The 14,036-nt window shown below is 40.7% G+C and overlaps 1 protein-coding gene across 1 annotated transcript in view; it reads right to left on the bottom strand.

Annotated features, from left to right (window-relative positions):
• znf469 (zinc finger protein 469) overlaps window positions 1–14,036 on the bottom strand; it is a 434,364-nt gene that overhangs the window by 313,776 nt on the left and 106,552 nt on the right. The window lies entirely within an intron of this gene.

Here is a 14,036-nt window from a genome sequence, read left to right as displayed (position 1 = left end):
TGATGAAAATATGTCACAGAGCTGTTGTGTTAGGAATTTCATAAATAAAGAAGGACCAGCAAAGTATTTTTAAATGAAGATTGCATGTGACATGGAAGGATCTATAGGGTTCCAAAGTGCCTGATCATCTGTCCCTCTTAATGTTAGAGTTCTTTGGACTGGGAATTAGCATTAGTCACTTTGAGGAAAAAGTTACACTTTCAAGTGATGCATGCATGGAAGCATTTTCAAGATACAATTCATTAACTAACTTCAATGAAATATGAACTTTACTTTCAATCAATCATCCAGATTAAAGTGAAATATGAAGTTGATACAATTTGAATGCAATTAACTAAAATAATTATTTGAGATGCTATGAAAAATAATTATTTTCAGCTACGTAATATGGAAAATTAAGTAAACAAGCAACTTTGTGTAAACCATTCTTTCATACTTTCACAATTAATCAGTCACAATTAATCTTTATTTTTGGTGTCTCATACTTCATAAACTTTTGAAGGAAGGAGCAAATTTCATTTCATGCAATAGGCTTACGTTGGAGAGTTGTCCTACGATTCAAATACTCAACCATTTATATTTAGTCATCTGCAATAAACAGGTGAGCTGACTGCTTTGACATCTGTCACTAGGAGTAGAGAGTAAAAACATAACAGATAGTCACCAAAAACATTCCTTTGTGATAGAGTTGGAACATCTCAGAGTCGTTGAATTAGAAATAGCAAATAATAGGCCTTTCAGCCTACTGAGATTGTATCAACCACCGACCACTCATATTCACCAATCCTACATTCAGCCCTTTATATTTACAGTTCTCTTCACATTCTCATTAACTCCTCCAGAATGCATGATGCATCAACACACTAGGAATAATTCATAGTAGTCAATAACTCCACCAACTGACACAGCTTTGGAATATAAAAGGAAACCAAATCACCCAAAGAAACCCCATGCCTTTAGGGAGAATATGCAAATTCCAAACAGCACCTAAGATAGTCATAGTCATACTTTATTGATCCCGGGGGAAATTGGTTTTCATTACAGTTGCACCATAAATAATAAATAGTAATAGAACCATAAATAGTTAAACAGTAATATGTAAATTATGCTAGTAAATTATGAAATAAGTCCAGGACCAGCCTATCGGCACAGGGTGTCTGACCCTCCATGGGAGGAGTTGTAAAGTTTGATGGCCACAGGCAGGAATGACTTCCTACGACGCTCTGTGCTGCATCTTGGAGGAATGAGTCTCTGGCTGAATGTACTCCTGTGCCCACCCAGTACATTATGTAGTGGATGGGAGACATTGACCAAGACGGCATGCAACTTAGACAGCATCCTCTTTTCAAACAGCACCGTGAGAGAGTCCAGTTCCATTCCCACAACATCACTGGCCTTACGAATAAGTTTGTTGATTCTGTTGGTGTCTGCTACCCTCAGCCTGCTGCCCTAGCAAACATGATAGCACTGGCCACCACAGACTCGTAGAACATTCTCAGCGTCGTCCGGCAGATGTTAAAGGACCTCAGTCTCCTCAGGAAGTAGAGACGGCTCTGACCCTTCTTGTAGACAGCCTCAGTGTTCTTTGACCAGTCCAGTTTATTGTCAATTCGTATCCCCAGGTATGTGTAATCCTCCACCATGTCCACACTGACTCCCTGGATGGAAACAGGGGTCACCGGTACCTTAGCTCTCCTCAGGTCTACCACCAGCTCCTTAGTCTTTTTCACATTAAGCTGCAGATAATTCTGCTAACACTATGTGACAAAGTTTCCTACAGTAGCCCTGTACTCAACTTCATCTCCCTTGCTGATGCATCCAACTATGGCAGAGTCATCCGAAAACTTCTGAAGATGACAAGACTCTGTGCAGTAGTTGAAGTCGGAGGTGTAAATGGTGAAGAGAAAGGGAGACAAGACAGTCCCCTGTGGAGCCTCAGTGCTGCTGATCACTCTGTCGGACACACAGTGTTGCAAGCACACGTACTGTGGTCTGCCAGTCAGGTAATCAAGAATCTATGACACCAGGGGAGCATCCACCTGCATCGTTATCAGCTTCTCCCCCAGCAGAGCAGGGCGGATGGTGTTGAACACACTGGAGAAGTCAAAAAACATGACCCTCACAGTGCTCGCTGGCTTGTCCAGGTGGGCGTAGACACAGTTCAGCAGGTAGACGATGGCATCCTCAACTCCTAGGATAAGGATCACTCCTAAGATAAGGATTGAACTACTAGTGCCACCTTGTGTATACAAGCAGACAAGAAAATAGGAGTAGGAGTAGGCTTCAAGGCCGTTGAAGCTACACTGCCATTCCATGTGATACTGGCTGATTTAAACTGGCCTCAACTCCTTTCTAAAAACGCAAACACGAGGAATTCTGCAGATGCTGGAAATTCAAGCAACACATATCAAAGTTGCTGGTGAACGCAGCAGGCCAGGCAGCATCTCTAGGAAGAGGTACAGTCGACGTTTCGGGCCGAGACCCTTCATCAGGACTAACTGAAAGAAGAGCTAGTAAGAGATTTGAACACTTTAAAAAAGTGAAACCTAACAGTATAAATGATAACGATGCTTCACTCCCCAGTGAGACCAACACCTCAAGCATGCTTTGAAAGAGAAAATAACACTATGAATCCCCACAGATTCCAGAGGTCCAGTGATCTGACATGGAGACCGATGTTGGAATATCCCTCAAGAGAGTAAACATTCACAAGGCAACAGACCCCAGCAGTATACTTGACTGGGTACTGAAACCCTGTAAAGAGCAACCTGAAGAGTACAAAGACATCTTCAAACTCTCATGCTGCAGTGTGGGAATTCTCACTTGCTTCAAAATGATCAGCAATCATACCAGTACCCAAAAACAGCAAGGTGTTCTGCCTCAACAACTATCAACTGGTAGTACTCACATCTACTATAATGAAGTCCTTCGAGAGAGTGCTAATGGGTTGATTTTTCTCCTGTTGAGCAGACTTGGACCTACTACAATTTACCTCCCACCACAACAAGCCTACAGCAAATGCAATCTCACTGGCTCTCCAGTCTGCATTGGAGCTGCTGGGCAGCAGCAAAACACATGTCAAGTTGTTGTTTACCAATTACAGCTTGGCATTCAATACAATCATTGCCCAAGCTTCCAAACGTTGCAATGGATTCTCGACTTCCTAATTGGGAGACCACGGTCAGTACAGATCGGTGATACTATTTCTTCCTCACTGAGAATCAACACAGGCACAACTTAAAAATGTGTACTTAGCCCACTGCTCTGCTTTCTCTACGCTCATTACTGTTTTGACAAGTATAGCTCAAAAGCCATTTATAAATTTACAGGTGACAGCACTGTTGTTGGCAAAAATCTTAGATGGCAAAGGGGTGGTGTACAGGAGTGAGATACAGTGCCTATAAAACGTATTCAGTTCCTTTGGAAGTCTTCATGTTATCTTGTTTTACAACATTGAATCACAGTGGATTGAATGTGGTTTTTTTGACACTGATCAACAGAAAAAGACGTGTCAAAGTGAAAACAGATCTCCACAAAGTGATGCAAATTAATTACAAGTATAAAACAGAAAATAATTTATTGCACAAGTATTCACACCCCTTTACTGTGACACACCAAATAGTCGCTGGTGCAGCCAAATGGCTGTAGAAGTCATATAATTAGTTAAATTGAAAGCTGCTTTTGGAGATTCATGTGCAGTCAAGGTGTTTCAATTGATTGTAGCAAAAACACACCTGTATCTGGATGGTTCAACTGCTAGTGAGTCAGTATCCTGGCAAAAACCACACCATGAAGACAAAAGAACATTCCAACCAAACCCACAGAAAAGTTATTGAAAAGTACAAGTCAGCAGATGGATACAAGAAAACTTCCAAGTCACTGAATATCCCTTGAAGTAGTTAAGTCAATCATCAAGAAATGGAAAGAATATGGCAGAGCTGTAAATCTGCATAGAGCAGGCTGTCCTCAAAAACTGAGTGACAGTACAAGAAGGGGACTGGTGAGGGAGGCCACCAAGGACGACTCTGGAGGAGTTACAAGCTTTAGTGGATGAGATGGAGAGACTGCGCATATAACAACTGTTGCCCAGATGCTTCACCAGTCACAAATTTATGGGAGAAGTCAGTAGAATATGCATCAGTCCACATTGAGGGGTCAGTGGTGGATAGGGTGAGCAGTTTCAAGTTCCTAGGTGTCATCAGCTGAGTATCTGTCCTGGGTCCAACACATTGATGCACTCATGAAGGCAGCACACCAGCAGTATGTCACCAAATACTTCTGCAAATTTCTACAGGTGTATGGTGGAGAACTTTCTGACTAGTTGCATCACAGCCTTGTATGAAGCCTCCAATGCACAACATTGCAAGAGGTTGCAGAGGGTTGTAGGGTCATCATGAGCACCATCAAGGATACTTTCAAGAGGTGGCATCTATCAATATGGACACTCACCATCTGGAACATATCCTCTTCTTGTTACTATCATCAGTGAAGACACACACTCATTGATTCAGGAACAGCTGCAACCCCTCTGCCATCAATACAGGCCATGAACACTACCTCATTATTCCTTTGTTTTTCTACTAGTTATAGTATTTTTTTCTTTGCACTGTACTGATGCAAAACAACAATTTTCTCATCACAAGGCAGTGATATTAACGCAAACACGAGGAAATCTGCAGATGCTGGAATTTCAAGCAACACACATAAAAGTTGCTGGTGAACGCAGCAGGCCAGGCAGCATCTCTAGGAAGAGGTACAGTCGACGTTTTGGGCCGAGACCCTTCGTCAGGACTAACTGAAAGAAGAGCTAGTAAGAGATTTGAAAGTGGGAGGGTGAGTGGGAGATCCAAAATGATAGGAGAAGACAGGAGAGGGAGGGATAGAGCCAAGAGCTGGACAGTTGATTGGCAAAAGGGATATGAGAGGATCATGGGACAGGAGCATATCCCTTTTGCCAATCACCTGTCCAGCTCTTGGCTCCATCCCTCCCCCTCCTGTCTTCTCCTATCATTTCGGATCTCCCTCTCCCCCTCCCACTTTCAAATCTCTTACTAGCTCTTCTTTCAGTTAGTCCTGACGAAGGGTCTCAGCCCGAAACGTCGACTGTACCTCTTCCTAGAGATGCTGCCTGGCCTGCTGCGTTCACCAGCAACTTTGATGTGGGTTGCAGTGATATTAAATCCATTCTGAAATACAAACCCAAACTGTCTAGACTCTCCTAATAGGGAAACCCACTCATCCCATGCAGCCTGGTGAATGGCACTCCCTGCAATGCTACTGTATCCTTTGTTTAGGCAAGGGGAGCAAAAGTGCACAGAATCCTAGGTGAAACCTCACCAATAACTTTTACAGATGAAACAGCTTCACAATAAAGGCCAAAATGCCATATGCCTTAGTGTGCCAGCTACTTTTTTTAAATTCATGGTACCATAACACCAAGATCTATCTGCATTTCACTCATAGGATATTTCTCCATTTAGAGAATAATCAGCCTTTTGATTCGTCCTACTGGTACACGACTTCAAACTTCCCAACATGGAGCTCCATTTTCCAGGTTTATCAATCAGTCATTCTATGCATACCCCTTCTGTAGAATTACAATGTCTTTATCACAATAGGCCCTTCCACCTACCTTTGCATCACTGGCAAACTTGGAAACCAAATAGTAAGCAATTGAGGGGAAACTATAGATCACTGGGTACTCTGTAGTGACTAAAGATCTTGTCAAATGCCTAGGCAAAGAATTAATGCTAAAAGAAGTTTCTAAAAGCATAGCTTATGCAATTTTGCCATGCCATTCCTCACCAGTCTCGCAATAAGGATCAACATCCAAAGAAAAACCCCTGGATGATTTTACCTTTCCTCCATTTTGCAATGAAGTGGCCAGATGCAATACTTGCAACACAACTGAAAGACGTTCAGCTTTGCACTTGCTGAAGTAAAGAACCACAAAGAAGAGTAGGGTGTGATCGTGATCATGAACTCTGTTTTGAAGACAGGGTTCAAATTACACTGAGAGTGATGTTTGGTGAAGTAACAGCATTCAACAAAAAGCACTACTTTGAAATTTGGACTGCTAAACTGACCAAAATTATACTTTCTTTCCCCAAGTTATCACCTGTAACTGCTCCGATTTGAAAATTATGAGCTCAAGGATGCGGCAGCATTCAATTCACGCAGAGTACAAATCCCGATATTTGACAAATGCACCATTGTTTCTATGTTTTCAGATTTTTGTTGTTAAATGGCTGTCATAAAATGGCATCGGGAGATCCAAATACAGGTATATCCAAATATCGCTCTCCTTCATTTTCAATTTTAACCTACTTTTCATGAAAAGTAGAAAGGATGTTTATCCTTCAGAAACCAAGTTTTTGTTTGCATGCATATTTCACATTCTAATGACAATACCACAATTAGACTATTGCTTTAACTTGTGATTCAAGAGTTCTTCATTTGATCCCACATGGAAATGGTAGGTTTTCGTTGCTGTCTGCCTTGTTTCCATCCTGAACTACTAAAAATTCCTCCTTTCAGTGGGAAGTTCTTTTAGTTTCAGCTAACAATATTTAATTTGTCCAGATTCTTCTTCCACTTGAAATTTTCTGATAGTTTCAAGTGGGGAAATGGACTGGTTTTCAAATATTAGCACTGAAAATGAATGGGCATACAAGGCCCATGAGCTCAAATCACTTGAGGGTCACACCGACAAAGTTGCGGAGATTTGGCACTTGGTTCTGCTTTCAACCAATCTGAGTCCTGGAAGAGTTAAACTTGTGGCTACTTATCTTTCTGTCTTTACTGACCACAAACTTTCACTATCAAAACTTATTTTTATTTAAATAATTGTATTTTATTGACTATTGATTATATTTACATTAAACATACAGAACTGGAAATTCAAAATCACAATAAATACTAAAGGGATTTTGAAAAACTGCAACATAGTCAAAATACCCCATCAGCCCCGGAGATTGTCTTGCCTGCCCTCTTCTATTGGGCAGACGATACAAAAGCCTGAAGGGTCGTATCACCATGCTCAAAGACAGCTTCTAACCCATTGTTAAGACTACTTAACAGTTCCCTAGTATGGGAAGATGGAATTTTAACCTGCAATCTATCTTGTTATGATTTTGCACCTACTGTCTACCTGCACTGCACTTTCTCTGTAACTATTGTGTTTTATTCTACATTCTGTTCTTGTCTGACGCTGTGCTATCTCAATGCACTGTCTAATGGTTTGATCTATGTGAACAGTATGCAAGACAAGTTTTTCACTATACCTCAGTATATATGACAATAATAAAGAAATTCCAATTATGGAAATACAATCAGAAGGATGACAGCAGTTCAAAATCTGGATACATCGCTATCTTCCCATGGACAGCTACTGCTGAAGACAGAAGTTTACATACACCTTAGCCAAATACATTTAAACTCAGTTTTTCACAATGCCTGACGTTTAACCCCAGAAAACATTCCCTGTTTTAGGTCAGTTAGGATCACAACTTTATTTTAAGAATGTGAAATGCCAGAATAATAGTAGAGAGAATGACTTATTTCAACTTTAATTTCTTTCATCACATTCCCAGTGGGTTAGAAGTTTACATACACTTTGTTAGTATTTGGTAGCATTGCCTTTAGATTGTTTAACTTGGGTCAAATGTTTTAGGTAGCCTTCCACAAGCTTCTCACAGTAAATTGCTGGAATTTAGTTCCATTCCTCCAGACAGAACTGGTGTAACTGAATCAGGTTTGTAGGCCTCCTTGCTCACACACGCTTTTTCAGTTCTATCACAAATCTTCTATCGGAAGGCTTTGTGATGGCCACTCCAATACTTTGACTTTGTTGTCCTTAAGAAATTTTGCCACAACTTTGGAGGTATGCTTGGGGTCACTATCCATTTGGAAGACCCATTTGCGACTGAGCTTTAACTTCCTGGCTGATGTCTTGAGATGTTGCTTCAATATATCCACATAATTTTCCTTCCTCATGATGCCATCTATTTCGTGAAGTGTACCAGTCCCTCCTGCAGCAAAGCACCCCCACAACATGATGCTGCCACCCCCATGCTTGACGGTTGGGATGGTGTTCTTTGGCTTGCAAGCCTCCCCCTTTTTCCTCCAAACATAACAATGGTCGTTATGACCAAAACGTTCAATTTTTGTTTCATCAGACCAGAGAATATTTCTCCAAAAAGTAAGATCTTTGTCTCCATGTGCACTTGCAAACTGTAGTCTGGCTTTTTTATGGCGGTTTTGGAGCAGTGGCTTCTTCTTTGCTGAGTAGCCTTTCAGGTTATGTCGATATAGGACTCGTTTTACTGTGGATATACATACTTGTCTACCTGTTTCCTCCAGCATCTTCATAAGGTCCTTTGCTGTTGTTCTGGGATTGATTTGCACTTTTCACGCCAAGTACGTTCATCTCTAGGAGACAGAATGCATCTCCTTCCTGAGCAGTATGACAGCTGTGTGGTCCCATGGTGTTTATACTTGCGTACTATTGTTTGTACAGATGAAAGTGGTACCTTCAGGTGTTTGGAAATTGATCCCAAGGATGAACCAGACTTGTGGAGGTCCACAATTTTTTTTTTCTGAGGTCTTGGCTGATTTCTTTTGATTTTGTTTGTAAAATTCTGACCCACTAGAATTGTGGTGGCATCAATTAAAAGTGAAATAATCTGTCTGTAAACAATTGTTGGAAAAATTACTTGTGTCATTCACAAAGTAAATGTCCTCAACATCTTGCCAAAACTATAGTTTGCTAATATGAAATCTGTGGAGTGGTTAAACGATGAGTTTTAATGACTTCAACTTAAGTGTATGTAAACTTCCGACTTCAACTGTATGAATGGACAATTCAGTAATGCCAACAGCCCAAATTGTGAATTAAACAAATCTTATGTTTGATACAGATGTTGAAAAGAGAAAAGTCACTGTAGGAATATCACAGAAATGAAATACTGCAGAAAGAATAGAGACCAACTTGAAGAAACAAAGAAACAGATAACCCCAACAGAACTTGTGAACTTTATTGAATTCTCACTTAAGAGATAGTCAGTTCCTCGTTTTGTTTGAGAATGTATTGAGTGTATTCTTCCTATCCATACCCCTCAATCTTGAATACCTCTACCAACAGGGTTTACACTAGCAGCCCATCCTCTCATTCTGATATTCTTACCTTCTATTACTGAAGTGCCATTGAAACAAAGCTTGAAACCAATTAGGGCGATGAAGATGGAAAATGTGGAATAGGACAAGCAAAGAGATCAAACGTTTTTAAAAGAAAGTTATACAGTAGAAATGAGAAAGATTATGAAAATCCAAAGAAAGGCGACAGAGAAATGTTTTCACATGGTTTGCAGAGCAAGGCTTGCAGCTCTACCATCAACAGCTTTCTCCTAATTGGGCCCAAAATCTTTGATACCAATCTTGCTTAAATGACTACGTAGAAGTTATACCAATTATTTTCTGAGGATCTCATAAGTAAGAGGATATCTGACCATTCTGATAGAGAATTCAACCACAGCCTCTAATTACATTACTCTAATGTAAATTCTACTACTTTCAATGATTATTAGATTAGATTCAACTTTATTGTCATTGTGCTGAGCACAGATGCAAAGCCAATGAAACGCAGTTAGCATCTGACCAGAAATGCAAAGAATAATGTTATTTACAAAATAACTGCGAATAAAAAGTAAGTGCTACAGCACACAAATATAAAAGTACTGAGACAGTACAATATGGGTGCAATACTGCTTAGTGCTGTGATGTGAGGTTCAGCAGGGTCACAGCCTCAGGGAAGAAGCTCTTCTTGTGCCTGCTGGTGCGGGAGCGGAGGCTCCTGTAGTGCCTGCCAGATGGGAAGAGAGTAAAAAGTCCATGGTTAGGGTGAGATGCATCCTTCATAATGCTTTTCGCCCTGCCCAGGCAGCGTTTATGGTAGATGTTCTCAATGGTGGGCAACTGGGTGCTGATAATCCGCTGGGCAGTTTTCACCACACACTGGAGTGCTTTGCGGTCCGATACAGGACAATTGCCATACCACACTGAAATGCAGTTGGTGAGTATGCTCTCAATGGTACAGCGGTAAAAGTCCGTCAGTATCCTGGGACAGAGGTGAGCTTTCTTGATGCTCCGCAGGAAATAAAGCCACTGTTGCACCTTTTTGGCCAGGGTAGAGGAGTTCAGGGACCAGGTAAGATCCTCGGAAATGTGGACACTAAGGAATTTGAAGTTTGATACACACTCCACTACAGCTCCGTTGATGTAGATGGGGACGTGAGTGTGGCTCCTAGTATGCCCGAAGTCCACAGTGATCTCCTTGGTCTCCTGGGTGTTAAGGGCCAGGTTGTTGTCGGCACACCATGCGGCCAGGTGTTGGACCTCATCCCTGTAGGCCGTCTCGTCATCCCCTCTGATCAGGCCAACTACTGTGGTGTCGTCTGAGAACTTGATTATGGAGTTAGAACCATGTACAGGAACGCAGTCATAGGTGAAAAGGGAGTACAGAAGAGGGCTCAGCACACAGCCTTGAGGCACACCTCTATTGAGAATGGAGGAGGAGAGGTTGTCTAACTTAACAGATTAGGGTCTGTTAGAAAGTCGAAGGTCCAATTGCAGAGGGATGAGCTGATACCAAGCTGGCAAAGTTTGGCGATCAGCTAGGAGGGGATCACAGTATTGAATGCCAAACTAAAGTCAATGAACAGCATTCTGACGTAAGAGTTGGGGCTGTCCAGGTGGGTCAGGGCAGAGTGAAGTGCTGTGGAGATGGCGTCCTCTGTTAACCCTGTGATAGGCAAATTGATGGGGTCCAGGGTAGTGGGCAGACAGGATTTCAGATGTGAAAGAACTAGTCTCTCAAAGCACTTTGCAATGATGGGGGTGAGGACAACTGGGCGGAAGTCACTCAGGCCCGTGGCAGCAAAATGCTTCGGCACTGGCACGATGGTGGTGATCTTGAAGCTTGTGGGGACAACTGCCTGGGCCAGGGACAGATTAAGAATGTCCGTGAAGACCCCAGCCAACTGCCCTGCACAGACTCTGAGCACACGGCCAGGTATTCCATCCGGACCAGCTGCCTTCCGTACATTCACCCTGCTCAGGGTGACGCAAACATCGGAGGTGGAAAGTGAGAGAGGCAGTTCACCAGGTGGGAGATCCACTTTGAGGGTACAGTAAGATTAGCACTTTTTGCTAAAAAGTGTTCTTATTACAAAAGTGTTATGGTCACACACCAATTAAAGTTGGTAAATTGGTTGACAGCCACATGTATTGAGCTACTGTAAAAAACCATTCTGCACGTGATCCATACAGATCATTTCATCGCATCAGTGCATCGGACAGTCCAAAGGAAAACAATAACAGAATGCAGAATAAAGTCTAACAAATTACAGTGCAAGCAAAGAATCAAATGCAAGATTATAATGAGGTAAATTAAGAGGTCAAGAAACCATTTTATCTTGCTAGGGATCGTTGAATAGTCTTAAAATAGTGTGACAGAAGGTGTCCTCGAGCTTGCTGATACGTACATTGAGGCTTTTACATCTTTTGCCTGATGGGATGGGGGAGAAGAGAGAATGTCCAGGGTGGGTAAGGGGGTGTGGTATTTGATATCTTGGCAGCAATAAATATAGACTATGTCAATGGATTGGTTTCTGTTATGTTCTGAACTATGTCCACAACTCTCTGAAGTTTTTCGCTTTGACCATATTTTGACATGATAACCTTTGCAAGTGTACTCCATAATTCTTCCTGTGAGGTGATTGGTTGAAAATGTCTCAACTTCGTACTAGGAGAGGGAACTCTTGCTTCAATAATTACTAAAATAACTTGCATTGTAGCTTAACTTTTACAATATTGTTACAGCGTGATAGAGGCTCAGCTTTACTACTTGCAACAGTGATTCATTCTGATCCTTTATCAAACTCTTTACCCTCAGCAAATCATTTTATCTTTCAAATTCTGTTCCAATTCTTCCTGAAAACTGAATGTTCATCCACCATCTTTTCATATAGTGAACAACAGAAGGTTAATCTATGGCTGAAAATGTTTGCCTTTCAAATTTGCCCAGTACTGAATATCAGCACACTATAGAGTACAGAGGCAAAGAAGCTTTGCATAAACTAGACAGTCAGGAGGAACAAATAATCACTGTAGATATATTCTGAAGAGGATGTTAGCATTATGGAAACTGTCCAAGACAGATAAAAGAACAAGCAAACTGCAGAAATAAACTGAAGAGACTAGAGGGGAAACATATGCTCCATAAAATTAATCTGAGAAAAGCAATACCATACTCATTATTTATTGCACAATCTGCATGAGAAAATCTATGCATCAGAGGTTAACTTAGGATGGACAATATCCCACATGATTTGTTATAGAGCTCTTGGTCCTCACAGGTGCACAACTCTCACTGGTCACTGTTGTTCTGGGAACCAGGTGCACATCCCCACCTTTCACTGACATTCTACCGATAAGAAATTGCCCACAGCTCAGGTTGGTGAGGCTGTCTGTAAGGACTAGTTTTGGACAGGCCACAGCAAACAATGCAGTCAGTTTGCACTGAGGAGTGGGTCTCAAAGCATCTGGAAAATACAGGCCTTTCATTGGGACTAACAGCAGCTGCTTACTGTAATTACAAACCTCTCAGATCTGAGTTGATGGAAACTGTCTCCCATCTCCTTGTTTGGCTGGATAATTCCCTTTCACCCAGAGATTCCTTGATGATATTTTTTTAACATCACTGGCTGAACATGTGCTTGCTTAAACAACCATATGAGTTGCACAAGGAACTGAAGTTACCAGAAAGAGCAAGCTTATCTGAAATATAAATTACATTGGTTCCTGATATTTATGAATATGTAGCTTAAAAGTTAAAGTCGTCATCTAGTCATTTATAGTCAAAATTGTTGTTAGCAAACATTTGCATTTTAGTACGATAATGCCCTTCTCTTTCATTTTGAACCCTCTCTTTCATCATTTTCTCTGAACACTGAACAATGTGGAATGCATGACAAGGGTAAATTTCATTTGTTTTGCACAAGACCTTCTCTACAAATCAAGGTCTGCACTATCTATAGTTAAGTTTAATGCAGTTAATGTGCTGATCACTGGGATAAATAAAATTCTTCACACCAAATGGATTACCACTCATTCTCTGCGACGGATTCAAAATGGACATAAATTTGAAATCAGAATCTTCATTATGAAGAGCACAGTTTTAAACTATAGTTATAATGCATCACATTGAGTGAATATGTACATTTCTAGCAGTGATAACAGTAACATATTGGAGGAGAACTATGTTCTTAATCTACTGGGCTTTACCAGACCCTCTTGAAAAATGTCAACAGAAGAATACAGAGTTTATTTTTTAAAATTAATTTTCCATGTTAAGATGAACCCCTGTATTTCACGTAGCAGATTTAAAAATAAACACTAAGTGTCATAAAATGTCAATGCTTATTAATGTAGGATTTAGTGAATAATAAAGGCTGGTAGGGAGACAATAATTGCACATGACAGACTCAGACATTTCAATTCTGAAAGAGGTACAATGATAGCTCCAGGTATAGTCTGCATTCCAAGATTTTTATCCGGAATTAGAATTGGGAAAAAAAAACCTTATTCAGTTAATGCCCTAAAAACCTGGCTTGGCCTGGCCTGGCAAATCCAGCACTTCACACATCCACAAAGATTTTCATAAATATACAAACGTTTGTGTATGTGTGTGTGTGTATGTGTGTGTATATATATATATATATATATATATATATATACACACACACACATACAAACAGATAACAGATTTGATAGATATATATATATATATATATATATATATATATGTAAAATCTGTTATCTGTTTCAATCAAGATCATTCAACTTAATGAAGTCAGTTCAGGCAGTTTAAACTGTACAAAACTAAAGTACATTCTGCTATTGGCCCAATAAACAAGAGCTGTTTACCAATCAATAAGTGTCAGAAGAACATGCAGTATATTTTCACAATCCAAACACCA

The sequence above is a fragment of the Mobula birostris genome, chromosome 15, assembly GCF_030028105.1.
Source record: "Mobula birostris isolate sMobBir1 chromosome 15, sMobBir1.hap1, whole genome shotgun sequence".
Taxonomy (NCBI): Eukaryota; Metazoa; Chordata; class Chondrichthyes; order Myliobatiformes; family Myliobatidae; genus Mobula; species Mobula birostris.
Note: the sequence above shows the minus strand (reverse complement) of the source record. Positions and strands in the feature narration are given on the sequence as shown.